This window comes from Hyla sarda, chromosome 11, assembly GCF_029499605.1.
Source record: "Hyla sarda isolate aHylSar1 chromosome 11, aHylSar1.hap1, whole genome shotgun sequence".
Lineage (NCBI taxonomy): Eukaryota > Metazoa > Chordata > Amphibia > Anura > Hylidae > Hyla > Hyla sarda.
This window is the reverse complement of record NC_079199.1, coordinates 24,437,573-24,457,096: the sequence shown is the minus strand read 5'-3', so window position 1 is coordinate 24,457,096 and position 19,524 is coordinate 24,437,573. Positions and strand designations below refer to the sequence as shown.

Below are 19,524 nucleotides of genomic sequence, written 5' to 3'. Positions count from 1 at the left end.
GTTAGTTGTAGTAAATTACCATGGTGATGCATACGTCTGCATAGAAGCTGTAGACACAAAACTAAAGGAGAATAGAAATAAAGACTTTTTGCAGATTTGCATATTTTTTTTTATTTTTTTTTTACTCCGGACGCATAGAAACAATAAAAAAAGAAGTTGGAAAGGGTGGATCTTCCATCTAGGATTTTCTTTTTTTCCATTGTTACTGCTGATCTCATTCTTGACATTGCTTTTTCGTATAATGTTTCCAATTCAGCCTTGTAAAAAAGAAAAAAAAAATATGTATTTATATTTTTTGAAATCCTTTTTCTCTTTTTCTCTTTTTTTTTTTTTTACACAGAAATTTTGTTCTATAACTTTCTTGTAGAAAGTAATGCATTATATGGTCGAATAAATTAGACTTCGTATTTGCTATCGGAACTGTAAATATTAAATCTATGATTTATTATCTGCTCACATTTCCCTGGGCATTCTGAATATTATTGTCCTTTTTAACCCCTGTTGTAAGGGGTGCTCAAGTGCATGTGTAAGAGCACTTGCTATAGTTGTTCTTGTTTGTTGTATTACTTCATTGTGTCCATAGTGCGGTTTCTTTAACAGAGGAGGATACTCTGAATTTTTGCAGTTTATGTGACTTGTTCAGTATAATATATAGACAGGATAGCAGGGGCTAAAGCAATAATATGACCTGTATGGGTTCTTCCTGCTCGCATGGTGTTGGCCATGTGTAGAACTGCTCAGCCTGACTAGCCTCTAAGAAATCGATCCTGAACTACAGAGAGGAACACATGAATATTATGTTAAATAATGAAAAGTTACTACATGCACAGTTATCCTTTCCTCATGTTCTGTGAAGTTTACATCACATTTCTGATTGGTGCTAAATAAATGGTTTACTATTATATGTTGGCTCGAGTTGTGTGATTGAGTCATTGTGGAACTATTTTTATATGTTTATTTTTCTCATATGTTTTCAGCTTTTAACTCCTAGCTCCGTAAACTGGACATACGGTTTCTCTTCAATGTTCCCTCTTGTACAATAATGCATTTTGCTCAGGCTATAAAATTTGGCCAAAAAAGTACTCCTGCTATATAAATTAAGTCTCCTTTTTATTTTTATAGACAACCTGTCAGCAACCCTTACTGTATTTCCCCATGAAATAGCATTTCTGAAGGCTGTCTGGGCATGCTGGGAGTTATGGTTTTGCATCAGCTGGAGGCACACTGGTTAGAAAACACTGCTTTAGGTATTGGTGTGCACCTTGTCCATTACCGAATATACTTACTGGGAATTGTTATTTAAATGGGCACTGTCATTAAAACTCATTTTTGCTATTGTGCTCCTTATTGTAAATAAAAAATCTTTATGTACTTTATTTAAAAAAAAAAAAAAGGTTTCTGTTTTTATTTGTGTTTAAAAAAGCTGCCACTAGGTGTCTCCCTACTTGTCCAGAGCACATTTCCCCCTATGTCTTGCACAGACTTTGGACTCCATTTGGCCTGGCGTAAGTCCAAAATCAGGAAAAGCTGAGGGGGGGGGGTGTGGGGTGTGCAGCCTTATCCAATCATAGCTCATCTCACACTGAACTGTTCTGGGCTGTGTGTAGCAGAGTGAGGGAGGAAGTTCTCTCAGCCTGCTGGGGAACGCCCCTTCCCAGTCTGTGAATCTGACTGAGAATGAGCAGAAAATACAGAGCAATATCAAGGTAGAAAATAAAAAAAATAATACAAATTAAAGGCAGGGGGTGGTTTATTATGATGGGGGCAGTGAACTGGGAGGATTGACATTTAACAAGATCATGAGAGGTACTCTTAAAGAAATCTCTTAAATGGGGGTGCCCACTAGAGATGAGCGAACTTACAGTAAATTCGATTCGTCACAAACTTCTCGGCGCGGTAATTGATGACTTATCCTCCATAAATTAGTTCAGCTTTCAGGTGCTCCTGTGGGCTGGAAAAGGTGGATACAGTCCTAGGAGACTCTTTCCTAGGACTGTATCCATCTTTTCCAGAACACCTGAAAGCTGAACTAATTTATGCAGGATAAGTCATCAACTGCTGAGCCGAGAAGTTCGTGACTAATCGAATTTACTGTAAGTTCGCTCATCTCTAGTTCCCACCTTTACAACCATTTTCTATATTTTAAATGCATGTAGATGAAAGAACTTTACTAAGGGGTGTTACCCCAAAAACATTAATGATGTTTGAATGCTGGAGGGCGGCCACTGGGGGCCCTCAATGATAATGAGAATGGTTTCCCAAGTCTGCAGTCCTGTACTCTTTCTCATGGACAGACCTATAGACTTTGAATGACAGGCATGCTCGACTGGCACTTTATTTAAACTGAGAACTTCTGACCCCATTCTGGGTAATCTGTAGGCTTCCCAAAAGGTACACATTGATCGCCTGTGCTTTGTGTAGATGATAGATGTTCAAAGTACAACCTCTAAATAAAATCTCCTTTTTGTTTTGTGTGTACATCTCTTATGCAGACCCATGCATCTCCTTGCGGAAAGTCTACAAACGAAACCCATGTAGTTTCCGACCCATGGGGGGGGGGGGGTAGTCTTCAGTGCATACTAAAGCTTGAACCCCAACCAATGTCCCTACCTGCTTTGACAATCCACTCTAAATGGCAGCCCCCAACTGAGGGGCAGGCCCTACTTCAGACTAACTGCACTGGAGTAAAGAATAGTCGGACGCAACAAGTTTGCAACACACAGAAAAAGTGGTACAAAATAAGAATCAAAGCCACAGTGAGAAGGACAGCGTGGTACAAAATCAGCAGGCAAATGACTGTCACAGAACAGGCAAAAGGACAGGTCACGGGAGATTAAATCATGGTAACAGGCAGTGGGAGAATAGAAATGCTAGTATAGGAAATATCTATCACAAGCACAAAACAGAGCAGTTGTTAGGTAAAAATCTCCCACCACCAGGAGATTTCGGCGCTGAAGCTGGACATTTTGAGAGCCTGCTGATATAGTGCCTCGACAATCCCAGTTGTAAAAAATGTTATTCATATGTTTTCATGTTAAGTCTGTTCACACCATGATTTTCGCATCCTGTTGAAAAAGTGCTTTGCGTACTCTGTCGACCACGAGGGTCCCAACAGTTGGACCCCCCCCCCCAAAAATGCAACCAATCCTACTCCAGAATTTAGGAAGGATAAATAATCTGCCTGGTGTACTAGGTCTTTATTCTCGGATATGATGCTGATTTCTCTTATTAAAGGGGTACGCCGGTGGAAAACTTATTATTTTTTTTTTTTTAAATCAACCGATGCCAGAAAGTTAAACAGATTTGTAAATTACTTCTATTAAAAATGCTTAATCCTTCCAGTACTTATTAGCGGCTGTATACTACAGAGGAAATTCTTTTCTTTTTGTATTTCTTTTCTGTCGCAACCACAGTGCTCATTGCTGACACCTCTGTCAAGAGCAGCATATGTTTGCTATGGGGATTTTCTCCTGCTCTGGACAGTTCCTTACATGGACAGAGGTGCCAGCAGAGAGCACTGTGGTTGTGACAGAAAAGAAATCCAAAAAGAAAAGAATTTCCTCTTTAGTATACAACCGCTAATAAGTACTGGAAGGATTAAGATTTTTTAATAGAAGTAATTTACAAATCTGTTTATCTTTCTGGCACCAGTTGATTTAATAAAAAAAAAAAAAAAAAAAAAAGTTTTCCACCAGGGTACAGCTTTAAAGGGGTATTCCCATCTCCAATAATCTGCTGGGACCCCCACTGACTGGGACCCCCACTGATCACGAAAACGCTAAATTTTCTCCATGAATAGGAATGGAGCCTTGGATGCATTTAATAGAGGGACTGTTTTCCTTAAAGGGGTACTCCGGTGCTTAAACATCTTATCCCCTATCCAAAGGATAGCGGATAAGATGCCTGATCGCGGGAGTCCCGCAGCTGGGGACCCCCGGGATCATGCACGCGGCACCCCGTTTGTAATCAGACCCGGAGCGTGTTTGCTCCGGGTCTGATTATGGTCGACCGCAGGGCGGGTGGTGTGTGACGTCACGCCTCCACCCCCGTGTCACGTCACGCTCCGCCCCTCAATGCAAGCCTATGGGAGGGGCGTGATAGCTATAGGTGGAGGCGTGACGTCACACGCCACCCGCCCTGCGGTCGACCATAATCAGACCCGGGGCAAACACGCTCCGGGTCTGATTCCAAACGGGGTGCCGCGTGCATGATCCCGGGGGTCCCCAGCTGCGGGACTCCCGTGATCAGGCATCTTATCCCCTATCCTTTGGATAGGGGATAAGATGTTTAAGCACCGGAGTACCCCTTTAATTTTAGTGATCAGTTGGAGTACCAGGAATCGGACCCCCGCTGATCAGCTTGTTATTCCTCTCCCAGTGTTTTCCAATCAGTGTGTCTCCAGCTGTTGCAAAACTACAACTCCCAGCATGCCCAGACAGCCTTTGGCTGTCTGGGCATGCTGGGAGTTGTAGTTTAGCAACAGCTGGAGACACGCTGTTTGGAAAATACTGCCCTTTTCTGTGAATAACTTTTGGAGAAGATAATACCTCCTTATAAAAGGGTCACACGATGCGCGGACGGCAGTCACAAGAGCGCCCGTAACTGTGGACTAAACGCATTCCGCAGTGGGAAATATGCTGCGCATGCGCTGTGTGTGATTTCACCCTAAGGCTAGGTTTCCAATTGTTTTTTTTTTCTGGCAGTTTTTGGATATCTGCCACTGCAGTTTTTGAGCCAAAGCCAGAAATGTATTCAAAAGGAATAGGACATATAAAGGAAGGACCTACACTTCTCCTCCCTTACGGATCCACTTCTGACTTTGGCTCAAAAACTGGAAACCTAGCCTAACTGTCGATGATATGTACTCATTTTCCTGCTAAGTTGTGTCTACTTCGGGTCTGGTCTGATGTAATTCAATGTTGCAGTTTGATATTTAAATTTTTTTTTTTTTTAAATTATTATTATTATTCTTATTTATTAAATTTTGTAATTTTTTTAAAATGAAAAAAAATGAAGAAATGTAGGAAGATATGTATAATGTGATTTTGTAAAAATAAAATAAAATTTGCAGATTGTTACTCGAAACAAGAGTCAGATTGAGGCTTTCTGTGGCCTTGGATGTAGGAATAAAGGCTTTTTACTGTAGATTACATATTTTTTTTGTAAGGACGTATGTCAATAGACACACACACTAATTCTTTTGTAGGTTTCCGTTATTCCCGATAGGTCCTTTTATAGCAGTGTCATGGAATCGGAGGGAAGAAGAGAACACTCCGGGAGAACATGCGATTTCTTTGTAAGGAAAGAAGAAGAAGAATCCCTGCTAATCCCCAGAGCATTGCATATTATTGGTTAGTATGATTCTATAAATGACAAATGTTAATAATATTCATAAAAACATCACAAGCTTCTATGTTGTGGTTCATAATAACAGATGAGCTGTATTAAAGTCACGCCAACTCCTCGTAACAGCCATGAGGAATGTTTACACAGCACAGTTCTGGCGTAACGTCTTGTTGGGGGGGGGGGGGGGGGGGGGGCGATTTTTAGGAACATTGTTGAGGAGGTTTATTTCAGCATTTGAATTCTGTGTAGCTGTTTTTCAGTGTTTATTTTATTTTATATTATTAGTATTATTACAGAATTCGTTTTGTTTTTTTTTGTGTTGTTTTTGTTTTACTTATTAGTAGGGGTAAAATATTGGGTGTACGTTTCTCCTAAGGTCATGTTTACATGGCGGAAATATTCCACTTGCAAATTCTGCCGCAGCAGAGTCCCGTTGATTTCAATGGGAGTCTGCTGCACCTTGCACACGGTGGAATTTCCGCGGCAAATACGTCTGCCGTTGAAATCCCGATTTCGGCAACCACGGAAGCAATGAATAGGTTCCGTTTGGAAATGTGTTGCCGTCTATAAAGATGCGCATTTGCGAGCGGTCCTAGCGCCGGCAGAACAAGCCACTTTGTGAAATGTCCGCCTGTTTTTTTCCAGGCGCATATTCCACACATTTTTCCGAGGTGTGAACATGGCCTAACTCTGATCAGAAAGGAACACGCCTAGCAAAGCTGATTGTTTTGTGTTTTGTGCATGTATGTCATGCTCCATTGGACATTTGTGTACAAGACCTTAGTGCAGTGTTTCTCAACCAGTGTGCCTCCAGCTGTTGCAAAACTACAACTCCCAGCATGCCCGGACAGCCAAAGGCTGTCCGGGCATGCTGGGAGTTGTAGTTTTGCAACAGCTGCAGGCATACTGGTTTGGAAACACTACCTTAGTGCCTGGTTTGACTGAGCACTGCATCACATTGGTAATTTTAGATTTTCTTCTTGCACCGTCCCTTAGGCCCCAGCATGTAAAAACGAATGGCCACCAGTATTAAGTCAGTGGGCTTCAACTCTTAGCACTACCCCGTGATCTGCTATGGTGAGTGCCGGATCTAGAGATGAGCGAACTTACAGTAAATTCGATTCGTCACGAACTTCTCGGCTCGGCAGTTGATGACTTATCCTGCATAAATTAGTTCAGCTTTCAGGTGCTCCGGTGAGCTGCAAAAGGTGGATACAGTCCTAGGAGACTCTTTCCTAGGACTGTATCCACCTTTTCCAGCCCACCGGAGCACCTGAAGGCTGAACTAATTTACGCAGGATAAGTCATCAACTGCCGAGCCGAGAAGTTCGTGACTAATCGAATTTACTGTAAGTTCGCTCATCTCTAGCCGGATCCGGTTGGGAGGAGTGAAAACCGACCGCTCCCTTATCCCATACACGGTTCTCCAACCGGACCTAAAACCGTGGTATACCACAGTTTTAGGTATGGTCAGAAAACTGTATACGGGGCAAAAATGAGCCGACCGGAGTCAGTGTTTGACTCCGGTTGGCTCATTGAAATGAATGGGGTTCGGGCCAGATCCGGCTGGGATACGGGTGTGGCTGGTGTTCGCTCCTCCCAACCGGATCCGGCACCCGTACACTACAAACATAGTGTGAACCCACCATTAGAAGGATCAGATAGGGCATCATATTTTACAGGTTATGTAAGTATTTTGCCAAGTTTCATGTGCAGCTAGGAGACTGTTTAAAGGGAACCGGTTCTCACTTTTATGCTGCCCGAATTACGAGTCATCCAGCTGGTCTCTATTGGCTTCTTTTATTCCTGCCGGCTTTAATCGATAGATCTCTCCCTGTGGATGTAGAAAAAGCTATTGATAAAAGGAGTAATCCACCCCTAGACATCTTATCCCCTATCCAAAAGATAGGGGATAAGATGTCTGATCATGGGGTTCCCACAACTGGGCCACACCCCCTTAATGCAAGTCTATGGGAGGGAGTCATCCAGCGAGGAGCGAAGTTCGCTTTGTGCACCGGATGTCTGGGGTGCCGCAGCCAGGATCGTGGGGACCCACGTGATCAGACATCTTATCCCCAATCCTTTGGATAAGTAATAAGATGTCTAGGGGCGGAGTACCCCTCTAAGGCTGTTAGGGAAAAGAGAAGCCTCCAGGGACAGCCCCAATGACTTGTGGTACAGGCAGAACAAGGCTATGTTCAAACAGTGTAAAACAAGACCTACTGCTTACAAAAATACAGCCGTAAAAATTTACATGTTTCTTAAAAATAATGTGTTGTATAAAAGTCTATGAATAAGGGGCCGTAAAACAATGAGCATACACCATGTGAACATAGCCTGAAAGTGATGGGTTCTTTTATATGTTTTTTTTTCAAGCAGTCTCAGCCCCTGTGATACATTTGGATGCAACCTTAGAACGTCTGGGTTTAGTTTACTCTTTCTTAGGCCATGTTCACGTCTGTGATGGAGGCTTCGTTCAGGACCTCTGTTGCAGGTTTTGTTCACGAATAAATGGAGGAGAAACCCCATGAACTTTATTGGGGTCTGTTGGATTTCAGTCTGGTGTCCGCCGCAGGAATCTAATGGGATAAAAAAAAAATACTGAAATACTGCTGACACCTGATGCAGGAGAAAATCCCCATTGCAAACCTATGCTGCTCTGGACAATTCCTGACACGGACAGAGGTGTCGGCAGAGAGCACTGTGGACAAGACAAAAAAGAAATTCAAAAAGAAAAGAATTTCCTATGTAGCATACAGCTGCTAATAAATACTGGAAGGGTAAAGATTTTTTAATAGAAGTGATTTACAAATCTGTTTAACTTTCTGGCACCAGTTGATTTATAAAAAAAATTAAAAAAAATAAATGTTTTCCGCCGGAGTACCCCTTTAAAGTGTAAGTCCAAAGCTTTTTCTCCCACTGATCTGCACAGAAGCTAGACGGTACTGTTGCCGAGGCAATCATACGACAACCAGCGCGTTCCATGCACGAGTCCCGTTCACAGAAACTGTGCAACTGTAACTATACCGCCCCGCCGTCATTTGCGTCCTTGTGCCGATTTGTGCTGATCAGGCAGGAGAGCAGCTTTGGACTTACACTTGAAATGTTCTTTTGCATGCATGTAGTGACTGGTAGATACCAGCTGATGGCGCTGTGTCTCTGTATCTAGTGTCTGGAGACTTCAACATCAAAATAGAAAATCTATGTCACACTTGTATGGAAAGATCCTCACTGTGCATTGATTGCTTTAGTATTGATAAATACACAAATATGTACAGTGATCCCTCAACATACAACGGCCTCAACATACAATAGTTTCAACATACAATGGTCTTTTCTGGACCATCGTAACTTGAAACCAGACTCAACATACAATGTACAGACAGTCCAGATCTGGGAAACATGTCAATGGCCGGAAGAACTGACCAATCTGAATGGGCATTTACACCTGTACTACTGAAGTGCATGCAGTGACTGGTAGCGCCCCCTACAGTGCAGGGAGGTATTACATGTTCTGTATTACTTTTTACCTGTGCCATGGTTAGCTGCTCCTTTGGACACAAGTAAGGGTGGCTACATTTTGCGTGTACTGTACAGGACCCTGAATAAGCTCCTGTCCTCTATATAGACCAGTACTTCCCAAGCAGGGTGCCTCCAGCTGTTGCAAAACTACAACTCCCAGCATGCCTGGATAGCCAAAGCCATGCTGGGAGTTGTAGTTTTGCAACAGCTGGAGGCACACTGGATGGGAAACACTGACCTAGACAGTAATTTACAGCTTCCAGCAGATTTTTCTTACTTTTATATGTAACAGATTTGGAAATGGCTTCATAAAATCAGGAATTGCGGCGCTGAACTAGGCATGGAGACGTAAAGGTAAGTTGTACCAACTTCGATTTATTACCCACAATGTAGCGCGTTTCGCTGCACACCTGCAGCTTCATCAGGCATAGCAAACCTTTTCTGTCATCCACTTCTGTACCTTCCTGACCACTAGACGTTCCTGCTCAGCCAATCAGTGTCCACAATGGTGTCCCACCTCAGTCAATGATTGGCTGAGCAGGCAGGTCCTTGGGAGTTGGGATGACATAGAACCTGGAAACAAATGACCAGTGGAGGATCAGGGGCATCAGTGCAGCAGCTGCGGGGGACCCAAGGAGTATGGCATGTTTATTATTTTTATACAACACACCCAGACATCTCCTTTAATGTGCTTTCTGGTTATTTAAGTATTTCAGCAGAAGATCTTCTCTGTGACATTCTGTAGAGGCCTCTAATACACAAAATTGGTATCACAGGGTCCGACATTGAATTATAAAGCAGTGTGCAGGAGGCATCAATATAGTATCTCGTGGTATTTCTACATTACATTTAGTTATTATACCATTATCATTTTCTAGCAAAGATATGCACTGTCCACTGTCTCTTTAGGTACAGACAACAAGCAAATCCTGTGCAGGTCTTGTGGCTATACTCCCATTTGTCCTCCAATTAGTGCTTAAAGGGGTACTCCGCTGGAAAACAAATTTTGTTTTTAAATCAACTGGTTCCAAAAGGTTAAACAGATATGTAAATTACTAATATTTAAAAATCTTAATCCTTCCAGTACTTATCAGCTGCTGTATGTTCCACAGGAAGTTAATTTCTTTTTTTTAACCCCTTAAGGACACAGCCCTTTTTCACCTTAAGGACTGAGCCCTTTTTCGCAATTCTGACCACCGTCACTTTACGAATTAATAACGCAAAAACGCTTTTAACGAATATTCTGATTCTGAGATTGTTTTTCCGTGACATATTCTACTTTATTTTGGTGGTAAATTTTCGGCATTAATTGCATCCTTTTTTGGTGAAAAATCCCCAAATTTCATGAAAATTTTGCATTTTTCTAACTTTGAAGCTCTCTAATTGTAAGGAAAATGGATATTCCAAATAAATGTTATTTTTCTTCACAAACACAATATGTCCACTTTATGTTGGCATCATAAAATGGACATACGTTTGCTTTTTGAAAAAATTAGAGGGCTTCAAAGTAGAGCAGCAATTTTCAAAAATGTCATGAAAATTGCTAAATCTGAAGGGACAGATGTTACAGAACTACAACTCCCAGCATGCCTGGGCAGTCGAGGCATGCTGAGAGTTGTAGTTTGGCAACATCTGGAGGGCTACTGTTTGGGCACCACTGTAACAGTGGTCTCCAAACTGTGACCCTCTAGATGTTGCAAAACTACAACTCCCAGCATGCCCAGACAGCCTTTGGCTGTCTGGGCATGCTGGGAGTTGCAGTTTGGCCCCCCTAGTGGTTGCCACAGTGAAGATCGATTTACTTTCACTTTCAATTCCCCCCCCCCCCCCCCACTGTCGATTCCCTACCTGAGCACAGATCCAGCAGGCTCCAGCGAAGATCCCAGGTCCCCAGGCATCTTCTCCTGCAGGTACGGCCTCCATCTTCTTCCCAGAGCCCCTCGACATCCAGGGGCGGGCAGAACGGGGGGTTGCCATGGCAACCCCCTGTCCTGCGCTGCCTTTGGTCAGAACTCCGTTCTGAGTAATGGCAGAGGATAGGAGGAGATCGCAGCTTTGCGACCTCACTCCTATCATTTAGGCTGATCGGGGCTGTTGATGACAGCTCCGATCAGCCCTATTTTCCAGGTGATCGGGTCACCAGAGACCCGATCAGCCCGGAATTTCCTTTCTGTCTGACCACAGTGCTCTCTGCTGACACCTCTGTCCATGTCAGGAACTGCCCAGAGTAGGAGAGGTTTGCTATGGGGATTTGCTCCTACTCTGGACAGTTCCTGACCTGGACAGAGGTGTCAGCCAGAGAGCACTGTGGTCAGACAGAAAGGAAATTAAAAAAGAAAAGAACTTCCTGTGAAGCATACAGCAGCTGATAAGTACTGAAAGAATTAAGATTTTTAAATAGAAGTAATTTACAAATCTGTTTAACTTTCTGGAACCAGTTGATTTAAAACAAAATGTTTTCCAGCGGAGTACCCCTTTAAAGGGGTACTCCCCTGGAAAACATTGCCCCATGACAAGATAGGTTAGTCCCTGGTGATAAGCAGGTCTTTCCTTATTAGGTAAGTTAAGTTTCACAGCTACAGTACTTACCTCTCCCTGCTGCAGCCTAAAACGAGCCTTCCTTGCGGGGATGCGCGTGTTAGGTGATCTCATCACATGCGCCGTGCAGGACGTCAGCATCCCGGCGTCCCGCGCTGTTGATGCAATGACGTCACCAATCGTGCGCATACCTCCAGGGAGGCTCGTTATAGGCTGCAGCAGGGAGATATAGGTGCAGTAGCAGTGTGTGCTGATGTGTGTGCGCTGCATGCGTGAAGCAGGGCTAAATGCCTGAAGAAATCACCTGCCCGGCAGCTTGAGACCCCTGATGTAAGTGAAACACATTTTTGTTTAGATTTTTTTCTCTTTTTTCACAGTTTTTATACATTTAGGGGGAGATTTATCAAACCCTGTCCAGAGGAAAAGTTGGTTGCCCTTAGCAACCAATCAGATCGCTTCTTTCATTTTGCAGAGGCCTTGTTAAAAATGAAAGAAGAAATCTGATTGGTTGCTATGGGCAACTCGGCAACTTTTCCTCTGGACAGGTTTTGATAAATCTCCCCCTTTTATTTATAAAATGTTTTACATGATTCAGTTGAGTAAACATCTGTACTGCGGCTGGCCTCCTCCGACGGGCCCCCCCCCCCCTCCTCCGATTGCTTCACTGTATGAAGCAACGTAGGAGAGGGGAAGGATGAGACCCCCGCAAATATCACTTCTATTGGTCCGTCAGTACAGTGATTGCTGGCCCGGGACCTCTGCGATTGGTCCCTGGATGGCTTCGTGGATGCTCCGCTGTGCAGCACAGCTGAGCTCAATAAACTGTCACAGCGCCCGGCGGCGCTGTGGCAGTTTATTCCCATCAGGTACATGTACGTGGTGATGCGGCAAGTCAGCTTTAATCACCCCGTAAATGTATCTGATTATGCGGGAAGAGGTTAAAGAGTACCTGCACCAAACTAAACTCTTAATATATTGTTCCTTATGTAATTATAACACACTTAGCTATTTACTTGCTGTTAAAATTCTCAACCTTTTATATGTTTTTAATGTGATTGAAAAAAACGGCCACTAGGTGGCTCTGTTCTGTTACCTGCCGCAAGTCAAACAGTTAGTTTGGTCTCCTGCCGGCCTGGCAGGTGACCAAACTGACGTCGCGCTTGCTGGGGAATGACCACTTTCTCCGGCCGGGACCCCACATAATGTAAGCAAGGGTAAAGGTATGATACACAGCTTTTTAAAGTTTGGAAAAGAGTATGAGGGGTGTTAGGAGTAGTTAGGGAATATAATCTGTTAGTTTAGAAAATATAGTTTGATGACAGGTTCTCTTTAACCACTACATAGGTACAAATAGCTGAACCAGCAATACAGTGATCTGTATTAATATTTGTATAAAAACAAAACTAAGCTGACATTTTTGGAGCACTGACCACAGCGTCACAACCATGAGTCATGTGACCGCCGCAGTCAATCAGCAGCCTCAGCAGTCACCCTCCATATTCCAGGCATAACCACTCAGTGATTGGAGCCATGATGTCTGAAGTATGTAGCATGACCGCCGAGGCTGCTGATTGGTTACGTCTGCTCCTAAAGTAAGGCCAGCATGCCGACTGGAGGTCGGACTAGGGATCAGCATGGGATTGAAGAGGTAAGTACAATTGACATTTTAATGCTTTGGGGCCTTATATACATAGATTTAAATTCCCTTTAGGGATTGTGCACCTTTGATCTTTTGGGGACATCAAAACCATGGACCAGATCGCAATCACAGGACAATAAAACTTTCACACTTCTAAATTATGGACTGCGCCAACTGGTTATTCCCCCTCACATCGATGGTTCTGCCTTCTACCCTTGTTTTATTTATCAGACTATTGCAATGTTATTTAGTGTATATGTAGTGTATATGACTCCTATGATATTGTTGTATACCATGCTGGATCAAGAGAGTAGTTTAACAAATTTGTTAAAGAAATTACTTCTATATAAAAATCTTAAACCTTCCAGTACTTACCAGCTGCTGTAAGTTCTTTTCTTTTTGAATTTTCTTTCTGTTTGACCACAGTGCTCTCTGCTGACACCTCTGTCAATTTAAAAAAATGTCCATAGTTGGAGCAAATCCTCATAGCAAACCTCTCCTGCTATGGACAGAGATGTCAGCAGAGAGCACTGTGGTCATACAGAAAGGAACTTCAAAAAGAAAATAACTTCCTCTCTAGTACACAGCATCTGATAGGTACTGGAAGGATTAGGATTTTTAAATAGAAGTAATTTACAAATCTGTTTAACTTTCTGGCACCAGTTGATTAAAAAAAAATGTCTTCCAGTGAAGTACCCCTTTAAAACTGCTATAATGCTACTTACCACTGTATGATTATCTAAAATAGCACAGAAGTACACTATGGGATTATAAAAGATCTGAGAGCTTATCCGCGAAGTGTCTACTTTTCACACAAAACAACCTTTCTTCTCCAAACACTTTTAAAACCTGCTCTTCTTCATTGTGGTGGCTGCACGTGTAAACAGCGAGATACGGGGCCTTGGGAATCTCCGATACAGCAGGCCCAACCCAACTTTCAGAACAATATGGCTATTGATATAACCAGTAATGCAAGGATTTGTATCTGTACTTAGCCTCATCTATGGATATTATGTTGCATAAAGAAGCGTATTGACTTTGAGTTTGTAGGTCATTACTGCCGTAGAAAAAAGGGACACATTTGTAGACGTCGATTTTTTTTTACTAACGTCTTCATTTATTCATGGTCAGTGCTCTCATGACTTACAATATTAGGTGGTTTCTGGGATGACTGTTTTAACTAGAAGAAACAAGCAAATGTCAAGCCAAAATAAAAAATGGAGATTAAAGGGGGTACTCCGGTGGAAATCAACTGGTGCTAGAAAGTTAAACAGATTTGTAAATTACTTCTATAAAAAAAATCTTAATCCTTCCAGTACTTATTAGCTGCTGAATACTACAGAGCTATCCAAAAACATGCACAGGGAACCAAATTATAAACAGTGTCAATTCTTTATTAGAAAGTGAATTATAAAACAAATTAAAATGGGAACAGGAGCAGACAGACAACTGAGGTGTCTGGGTACATGGGTAGAGGGGGTAGGAAAGTGCAAGAATAACATGTATGAGGGTTCAGCATAGATGCCCACAAAATGTATACATACATAAAAGAATCATGGCTGTAAAAAATTATACTAGCACAAAGATAATTATACATGTAACAGTATACATAGCAGAAGAAAAGGGAATTGCACACTAGCCCAAATGTAAACAGGGGCCCGCAATAAGGAAAAGAAAAGAAAAAGGTTCAGTTTATACAGTGCTCATTAAATCATAGGAGGCATATAGGAAAATGTGGCTGAAGCACCGTACAAACAGATAGTCAGCCCACCAGTCCTATACAAACAAGCCTCCAAAGCCATCCAATCAGCAGCATAAATAAAGTGAACCGTGCGGACGTCTTACCCCAGTACCGGACACCACCCCAACGTCGTTTCGCCCAGAGGCTTCTTCAGGGAATGTAAGGCAGGTAAGTAGAATGCAATTATTTATATAGTGAGACAACCAATGAGAGGACAAACAAGAATAAAGAGCGCACCTGAGACTATGTACCGGAGCGGTGTAGCGTCCGGGCGCCATGTTGGTGTCAGCTGCGCATGTCTGGTGTAAAGATGACGTAGCGCTCCGCCACGTCATCACGCCCTGAGGATAACTGCGCAGAACCGAGACCGACATGAAGCGCACATAGAATCGTGATGTTCTGGGAAATCGCGCTAATGTGCACTCTACCCGGAATCGCAAGACGGCCATCTTAAATCAGGGAAAGAGAAAACTTAGAGCTGAATATTTTGCCCGTACATAAATGTTTACATATAGGTGCAGAGACAAAAAAAAAAGGTGAGCGTGTACACGCAAGGTACAGTGAAAAAATGTAAACAAAAAATATATAATATGGAAGCCTGGGGATTGAATACTACAGAGGAAATTATTTTCTTTTTGGAACACAGAGCTCTCTGCTGACATCATGACCACAGTGCTCTCTGCTGACATCTCTGTCCATTTTAAGAACTGTCCAGACTAGGAGAAAATCCCCATAGAAAACATATGCTGCTCAGTTCCCAATCCTAAAATGGACAGAGATGTCAGCAGAGAGCATTGTGGTCATGATGTCAGCAGAGAGCACTGTGTTCCAAAAAGAAAATAATTTCCTCTGTAGTATTTAGCAGTTTTTAAGTACTGGAAGAATTAAGATTTTTTAATAGAAGTAATTTACTAATCTGTTTCTGGCACCAGTTGATTAAAAAATAAATAAATAAATAAAGTTTTCCACCAGAGTACCCCTTTAAAGGAGTATTCCAGCGCAAAATAACATCCCCTATCCAAAGGATAGGGGATAAGTTATAGATCGCAGGGGGTCCGAGCGCTGGGGCCCCCCTGGATCTCCAGGACGGGGCCGAGGCAGTCTGCAGGAAGTGAAGTTTCGTCCCCATGGGGTACATGGAGGGGGCGTGTCAGACGCCACGTCAAGCTGGGACGGAACGCCCTTTTTCCGGCATACTGCAGCGGCCCCAGCGCTCGGACCCCCCCCCTCCCGTGATCTATAACTTATACCCCAACCTTCGGATAGGGGATAAGTTATATGGCACTACAGATGTCCTTTAAAGGAATTATTTGGGTGTGCATCACTTTAAGAGGCAGGAACGAAGCTAATGTGCACCCTATAGGCCAGTGGTCACTGTGGCCCTCCAGATGTTGCTGCAAAACTTCAACTCCCAGCATGCCCGGACAGCCGTTGGCTGTCCGGGCATGCTGGGAGTTAAAGTTTTGCAGCATCTGGAGGTCCACAGTTTGAGATCACTGCTATAGACAGAGTCAGAAGAAGCATGGCATCCAGAGGACACAAGCCCCAATCTGTGAGTGGGGCAGGATAGCGCAGTCAGGGATGTGCACAGACATTTTATGGGGCAGGAGCTAAAAAAAAAAAAAAAAAAAAGGGCAATTTAGATATGCCCACACAAGGATGCCAGACTGCCCAAAGCACTTTTAGGAGGAACATCAAAAGGGCAGGGGCTCAAACCCCCTTTCTAGTCAACCTGTGCATGTACCTGAGCGCAGTACACCAGCGTGAGAAGGCTTTCCGCCTTACGTTCCTATTTACGCCATATGGGACTGAGCTGTAATGCCAGGCACAGTCACTACAAACAGTATGGTGCCACGCCAGGTAAACCATAAAAGGGACACCGAGCCAAAGTGCCATTGCCCCATTAGTGTCTTATTTTTTGCTGTATATTTTTTGCAGCTGATTTTACTAATAAATAGAAGAAGATATATTAATAAATAGAAGAATTCATCAGTTCTTTTTCCCATAATACTAATGCCATAACCCTTGTATTGGACAAAATAAATTCTCTTTAATAATGACCCCTCTGTTCTGTAGACGAGAAACAGCCATCTGTACATATCATGAAAGCCATATAAATCAGATTATTGCGAGCAGGTAGAGCAATCCAAACAAGGAAACCCTGTTCATAGATCATTAGGATGTAATTATGACACTAAGCATATTGACTATACTATATAATCACTTCTTATTAAACTGTATCATTAAACAATAACATGGAAATTCATTTAGAAATGTAATTTATTCCCTGTCGTTCTGTGTGTAATAGGCCGTGCTACACTGACCCTTTACTCCAGAGTGCACCCTGGTTATCGGTACATGTGGTTGTTAGCGTAAATGTAAAGTTATATTGATGTTATAAACTGGTTCATCCGCACACAATGGGGAGGAGGGGTTTCTAATATTTTATATATAGACTAGATGAGTACTCGGCACTGCCTGGTTTTTCCTACCTTATCCTTGTAGGGGAAGAAAAGCAACAAAGGAGGAAACTTTTGTCCTCATATCCAGACCCTAAATTCTGACCCCATATCCCCTCCTCATATCCCGACCCCAAATCCCCTCCTCATATTCCGACCTCATATCCTGTCCTCATATTTTGTTCTCATATCTCAACCCCATATACCGTCCCCATATACCCTCCCCATATCCCATCCTCATATTCCATCCCTCATATCCTGTCCCCATATCCCTTCCCTATATCCCGACCTCATATCCCGTCCCCATAGCTAATCCTCATTTTTAATCCTCATATCCCGTCCTCAGGTGGGGTTGCGTTGTGGTAAAGATTATTGTAAGCTGAAAATAAAAGGGGTGTGGCTTAAAAGGTGGGCGTGTCTTTGTGAGATGGGACATGGCATGCAGGGAGGGTGTGGCTTACCAGCCGGACTGACACATTCACCAGGAGATGCACAGCGGAGCTTGTGGAGTAAGGCACCAGAAGTCCTATATACTTGCGTGGAACAAAAACCCCATCCTTGACATATCGGGGCAGGTTAGGAGTTAATTTAACTATTATATATTTTTATTTCACATATATGTAACATGTATTATTGGAATATCTCCAGCCATATATATATATATATATATATATATATATATATATATAACATATATTTCCCATAGACTTGTATGGGACTTTAAATAAAAAAAAACGACCCTGGCAAATGGGGGTGAGTAAGGGTTAAATGGCCTATCCTATGTTTGTTGTTGACATATAAGTAACGTGTGCCAAGTTTCATGTTAATATCTTCAGCCGTTTGGACGTGATTTATTTTTTTTAAAATTTTTATCTAAGAGCCGAGGAACAAGAAAAAAAGTGCAAGAAAAAGTGCAAACGTGTTACACTACAAAAACGTGCACAGAGGATGCGGTCTATCGCAAGCCCTTCTCCAATAGGAGAGAGGCCCCCCAACAAACCAAAGCCTTCACCGCCGTCCAAACGTTTGGACGTGATGCTGGAACATACACATATACACACAAACATTGAGTTATATATATATATATATACTAGCTGAGTACCCGGCGTTGCCCGGCTTTTCCTTCCTCATCCTTGTTGGGGAGGAAAATCAACAAAGGAGGAAGCTATTGACTTCATAACCCGTCCTCATATATTTTTGTCATATCCCTATCCTGTCCTCATATACCGTCCTCATATCTCAACCTCATATACACACATACATTGAGTTATATATATATATATTTCTTTAGTACACTTAAATTGGTTCTTTGTGCCCATTGAGGCTCACAATCTAAATTCCCCTCTTCATCAGTATGTTTTGGAGTGTGGGAGGTAGCCCACGTAAACACCGGGAGAACATACAAACACATTGGCCCTCATTTACTTAGAAAATCGGGTTGTAAGTCTATGTTGCTTTCTTACCCGACTGCTTTTTTCCTCTGGTATTTATTATTATGTCGCATCCTGTTTGTCGCACGTGGGTTTTGTAGGTTTTGGTTTCCAATTCCTCTGAGTTGTCGGGAAAAAATCCACAACAATTCAACAAATTCGGGTTGGAAACCTTTATAAATACGTGGGAAAGCTCAGAAATGTCGGGTTACGCCCCTTTTTCGGGTTTGGGAGAATCCACATCGGGTCCATCCGGAAAAAATGTTGCATCGTGTCGCAGACTGGCGCACGATGTCTGCAACATGGCGCAGACAAAGATGCGCCAACAAAAAAACGACAAAACAAGTCGGGTTTAGAATAGTAAATGAGGGCCATTATAGATGTTGTACTTGGTGGGATTTGAACCCAGGACCCTAGTGCTACCCAGAACATGAGCCACCTTGCTGCCCCATAACTGTTTATTAAGCTATTTTTGCTATTTACCTTTTCTGGCATTTAAAAATTGCACATTTTAGTTCAAGTCACTTTTGCCAAAAATGTTTAGACTTTCGTCAAGAAAGTGGGTGGGGTTTAACAGGAGTTTGGCGTAAGTTATGGTGCAGATCTGTGCCTGCTGAAGCAGGTGTTGAGGTGCTTGTCATGAGCACAGACAACCAAAAGGTGCACCTCTTAATAAATATGTCAGATTGTACGACAGGCCAGTGTATAAAATGCCAATCTTTGTAAAAATTCCCCTCATAGCCTTAATGGGCAACTTCGGTGGGAAAAAAAAAATAATAATTTCAATCAATTGGTGCCAAAAGTTATACAGATTTGTAAATTACTTCTGTTTAAAAATCTTAATCCTTC

General features: G+C 42.6%; 1 protein-coding gene and 1 long non-coding RNA gene across 5 annotated transcripts in view; one reads left to right on the top strand and one right to left on the bottom strand.

Annotated features, from left to right (window-relative positions):
* Window positions 1-95: 95 nt before the first annotated feature.
* LOC130295272 (uncharacterized) lies at window positions 96-13,049 on the bottom strand. Of its 2 annotated transcripts, none has more exons than XR_008848756.1 (3): window positions 12,837-13,049; window positions 7,757-7,925; window positions 96-257 (listed from the first exon to the last, which is right to left on the bottom strand). It is a non-coding gene; the product is annotated as an uncharacterized LOC130295272 (long non-coding RNA). The 2 variants fall into 2 exon arrangements; XR_008848757.1 differs by lacking the exon at window positions 12,837-13,049 and adding an exon at window positions 10,717-10,785.
* MAPKBP1 (mitogen-activated protein kinase binding protein 1) overlaps window positions 12,533-19,524 on the top strand; it is a 204,878-nt gene continuing 197,886 nt past the window's right edge. For 2 of the 3 annotated variants that reach the window (XM_056545871.1, XM_056545868.1), the window contains exon 1: window positions 12,533-12,626. The gene's annotated coding sequence lies outside the window, so the exon portion shown is untranslated. The remainder of the gene's footprint in view (window positions 12,627-19,524) is intronic. The other variant, XM_056545869.1, reaches the window with a different exon arrangement.